At 63.7% G+C, this 4,933-nt stretch overlaps 1 long non-coding RNA gene across 1 annotated transcript; it reads left to right on the top strand.

Moving 5' to 3' along the window:
* The first annotated feature begins 60 nt into the window (after window positions 1-60).
* Window positions 61-1,939, top strand: LOC112976774. The gene is made up of 2 exons (XR_003257151.1): window positions 61-930; window positions 1,568-1,939. It is a non-coding gene; the product is annotated as an uncharacterized LOC112976774 (long non-coding RNA).
* Window positions 1,940-4,933: the final 2,994 nt, after the last annotated feature.

Here is a 4,933-nt window from a genome sequence, read left to right on the forward strand (position 1 = left end):
CCCTGACCCCCCCCCGGTGTGCTATGGGGGATGGGGGCCCTGACCCCCCCCTCAGTGTGCTATGGGTGGTGGGGTCCCTGACCCCCCCCGGTGTGTTATGGGGGGCAGGAGGCCCTGAACCCCCCAGTGTGCTATAGGGGGTGGGAACCCTGACCCCCCCCTCGGTGTGCTACGGGGGGCAGGAGGCCCTGACCCCCCCCAGTGTGCTATGGGGGATGGGGGGCCCTGACCCCCCCCAGTGTGCTATGGGGGGCAGGGGGCCCTGACCCCACCAGTGTGCTATGGGGGGCAGGGTCCCTGACCCCCCCCGGTGTGCTATGGGGGGCGGGGGGCCCTGACCCCCCCCAGTGTGCTGTCGGGGCCAGGGGCCCAGCCCCACAGCAGGTGATGGACCCTGACTCCTCCACCCCCCCCCCCGGGGCTGTTGCTGCTCCCCTTTGAGTTGGGTTCCGGTGAGGATAAGGTGACTTTTGTCCCTCGTGTCCCAGCCCTGCCACCCCCTGACAGCCCCGGCTCGCTGCCCCACACCATGGGGCTGGACCCTGGCGCCCCCCAGCAAGGGGAGCCCAGAGCCGCCCCATCCCGCAGGGCCGGTCCCGGAGGTGGCTGGGAGCAGCGCGGGGATGTGCCGGGTGGGGTGGCCGGAGCTACGGACTGCGCCCGTGGGACGGTGGCGCTCACGAGGGACCCGTTGGTGTAAGACATCCGGATCTCCAAGCCCCTCTGATGAGGTCCCACCCCGAGGGCCATCCCGGAGACTGGGTCTCCGCAGGATGGGAGCTGGAGCTGAGCTGGTTCAGGGGGAGGAGGCAAAGGGCAGGGTTGGATGGTCACTTCTCAGGATGGAGAACAGTCTCCAAGGGATCGGTGCGGGACCCATGTCATGTCCACCTGCAACCCGAGAAAGGCGGCGAAGAGCGAAATCCCCAGGTCTGCAGAGGCTGTCGTGCTCCTCGGTGCACCCTGGTGCTGGGCGGCTCCAGGAGGACGGGCGGAAGGAAGGGATGGTGCCGGGATCAGACGCGTGCGTGGTGTGATACGGGTGTTGCACGCCCCGAGGAGGCAACTGCAGACCGGCCCGGGGCAGGTCAGCAGCTCTCGGCTGCCCCGAAGCACGGGGTAGCATGGAGATGACGTGCCACCACCAGCCTGCCCAGCGGCCGAGCTGCCCCGGGGCGACGGGAAAGGCCAAAATCGCCAGCAGGGAGCGGGGCACCCGGAGGAAAGGAGACCTCGCGGGCGGTGCAGCTTCGTGCCAGGGTGCACCCGCACCTCCGGCGCCGCACGGCAGCGCGCTCCCCGTCTCGGGGGGACGTGGCGGCGGTAGGGGCGGTCTGGGGAAAGGCGGCTCRCATAGCCGAGGGGAGGGAGCAGCACCTTGCAAGGAGACACGGAGGCCGCAGCGCCGGGCTTTGGAGAGGAGAAGGCGGAGGAGGCAGATGAGTGAGGTTTACAAAGCCTTGAAGGTGGTGAATAAGCTGAACGTGGGACTCGTTTGCCAAACTGGGGGAGCGCTCGGTGAAGCCAGCGGATGGGTTTCATCAGATCAGCGTGTGCTTCTTCGCAGGGCAGGTGCGGTGAGGGCACCTGGGGGAGACCTGGCCAGGGGTCGGCGACCGGCAGAGTAGGTGGCAGCAGCCCCAGCGTGTGACACGACCCGCTGACCAAGTCCCCATCGGAACCAGGCGTGCATGCACCGTTTTGTCCACAACGTCCAGCTGCTCCCGGGCAGCAGCTGCTCAAGGCTGGCGCAGCTGAGATAAGGAAACACTTCCAGCAGATTTAAGGGGCCCTTGGGAACAGCGGGGAAGTCGTGTCCGTGCGTCCAGCCTGTGCGTCCGACCTGCATGTCCAGCAGCCTCCCATCGGCGACCCCTCGGCACGGTTCCCGGGGCTTCCCGGGGTTCCCTTCATTAAACCTGTCCTGTTTAACCCCTCATGAACCGTGAGTGTGGCCTTCCGCCGGTATCCGACCCTCCCTTGCCCGCCTCGCGGTCACATTTGGCGTGGCCAGCAGGTACTGGTGTGGAGATGCCTCTTTGGGGCAAGAGGACAAGGGGGAGGTGGGGAGCTGCGTTCCCAGATGGCCGCTCCGGGTCGGTGGGCACCCACGGCTTGCAAGGGATGGATCACCCCCGCAGCACGGCCGGAGCTGGAGAACGAGCCAGGGGGATCCCCGGAGCGGCACGTGGAGCTGGTCTCCAAGCTCCGGCTGGAAAAGCAGGGCCAGCGGCGCGAAAGGCAGTGGGAATCCAGGGTGGATCCTGCTGCCTGCGCTCCGCACCCTGGGCAAGGTGCTGTTGACACAGCGCCAGTGAATTAGGCAGTTGGGAAGTGATCTCGCAGCTGCTAAGGAGGCTCGAGAAATGACCCGGGAGGTTGCGACTGCAACCGCGGGTCGAGCCGGGAAGCTGCAGCACCAGTGTGCCGTTGTGGCCGCCTGCCTTGCAAACCACCAGCAGCGACGGGGGGGCAGCGAGAGGTCCCTCCCCTGGTGCTGCGGGCGTTGGTGCAAAAAATGGTTTGGGATCCGGAAACTTGGGATGGAAACATCTGGGACTCCCCCCATCAGAGCATGAGGGGGCGGCAGCTGCCCGGCCGGTGGCAGAGCAGCGGCTCACCGGGCTGAACGCAGCCCATCTGCGAGGGACCGCAACTGCTGGTGATTTTACAGCATCGGAGCTGCAGCAGGATGCGCAGGGACGCTACCCGCAGCAGCCCCGGGAAGGGCTGTTGGTTAGAGCGGCTGTTGAGGCTGCGGGACGATGGGGCAGATGCGGTTTATTTTGCTGGAGAGGAGCTTGGTGGGGGGGGGCTCTGCCCCGGGACCCCGGGCTGCGCGACACCCTCCGCGCCCTGCGGCAGCTACCTGCGATCGGGGGTGGGACGGGCACGGTGGGGGAAGTCGCAGCGCTGCTATCTCAGTTAGCAGAGGCGTCCTCTGCTAGCAGAGATAAGAAGTYGGGAAACAGGCGGATAAACACGACGCAGAAGGAAAGGGCGAGTCGCGGCACTGTGTTCCCAGACCTGCTGCGAGCCACCGTGCCACGGGGGGAGGCGGATGGCGAACCCGGCGCAGGGCTGCTCCAACGGTGGCTGCAGCTGCAGCCGGAGCAGCGCACGCAGCCCCCGGGGCTGGGGGAGCGTGGCGAGCAGCCCGGAGAGCGCAGGGGGGACCCGCAACACCCACTGCCCCGCCGGCAGCGTGCACGGAGCGGGAGCTGCCAGCGGCACAAAAACAGGCCAGGCAGCATTGCCCCCCTTGTACCCGCTTAGCTCCACAGCAGTTGTGAACCGAAAAGCATTATATCCGCAGAGGACCAAAGCCTGGGTACGTCTGGCAAATTGATTATATTGGACCCTTACCGGAGAGCCAGCGGCACAGGTATGTCCTGACCGCTGTAGATGCCTGCTCTGGTCTGTTGTACACCCACTCCTGCGCTGCAGCTGCCCAGGCTCACACCATTAAGGCATTAGAAGGCTTGATTGGGTTATATCGTTTCCCAGTGGAAGTCCAAAGTGATCAGGGCACTCATTTCACAGGGAATGACATTCAAAATTGGGCCGGAGAGCAAGGAATAGCCTGGACGTATCACGCACCCCACCATCTGTAAGGGGCAGGATTGGTAGAGTGAGTGAACAGGCTGCTCGAAGAGCAGCTGTGCAAACTGCCCCTCCTGGTACCCTCACGGGCTGGAGCAAAAGCATTTGTCAGGCAACTGCCTGCCTCAGTGACCGACCGCTGCGTGGCTCCACCCTGTATGCTCGTTTCAAAGGGGAATCCATCGAGCGGGCACGTGTGCTTAGAGTGCAACGGCTGCACCCCCAAGCCTGCCTCCCCGTGCAAGCCATGCCTGGGAGTGCAGGGTTGGGTCTGCGACTGCCACACAAAGAAATAACCCTGGAACGGGAGAGCTGTCATCTCGTGAGTATGGTGTTGGCCATCAGCATACCTCAAGGGTGTTACGGTCGCGTGGTGCCCTGCAATAGCTTAGCTCTCCAGGAGGGGGGGCATCGAGGCAGGAGTCATTGACTTGAGCTGCCTTAAGGAGGTGAAGGTCGTGATTCATTACACCAGATCCCAACCCCTGCGATGTGCGCGCAGGGAGACCGAATACCCCAATTGATATGCGAGCGGATAAGGGTCCCCCCTACCCAGGAAGGAGATTCTTTGCGGCCCAGCCAGCAGCCGGGAGGTTTCGGGTCTCCAGGTCGTGCTGTGTGGGAGCGTGATCTGGCTAAATCCGAACAGTCGGAAGGGGAAAGCATTGCTGATGGGCCAGGAGACACCCACCTGGKACTAATCAAAGGGGAAAGTGTCCCAGTCCATGTCCCCTCTGGGAGACTTTTGCCCAGAGAGCCGTGACCTGATGAATACGCTGAGCAGAGCCACGACATTGCTGCCCTCCATCCTAACCCTGCACCCTGACGGCAGCTGGGGCACCGACGGAACTGCGGTGAGCGCATCGAACCCAACACCCACCAGATAAAGAGCCTACTTCAAGGACTACATGATGTAAAGTCCGAAGAGTCAGTGTGGGACAACCCCTGGCAGTGACTGTCATCACGGCTGTGCAACTTAGGACTATGGGGAAAATGCATTGTGCTCCCAGTCTTCTGCGCTGATCAGTTTTGTGGGCATACGTGTTATAATTTACTATATATGTATATTCACTAGGATTTAGTTGCTTGTACACCTTAGCTGTTTACTTAGCCTAATACCGGGAAGGCACGTCTGAACCTTGTCCCCACACCGGTGGCACCAACACCGCGTCTCTGTCAGTCAAGGGCTGGAGTGCRGTGAGGGCACCTGGGGRAGAYCTGGCSAGGGGTCGGCAACCGGCAGAGTAGGTGGCAGCAGCCCCAGCGTGTGACACGACCCGCTGACCAAGTCCCCATCGGAACCAGGCGTGCATGCACCGTTTTGTCCACA

The sequence above is a fragment of the Apteryx rowi genome, unplaced genomic scaffold (assembly GCF_003343035.1).
Source record: "Apteryx rowi isolate R43461 unplaced genomic scaffold, aptRow1 scaffold_766, whole genome shotgun sequence".
In the NCBI taxonomy this organism is placed as follows: domain Eukaryota; kingdom Metazoa; phylum Chordata; class Aves; order Apterygiformes; family Apterygidae; genus Apteryx; species Apteryx rowi.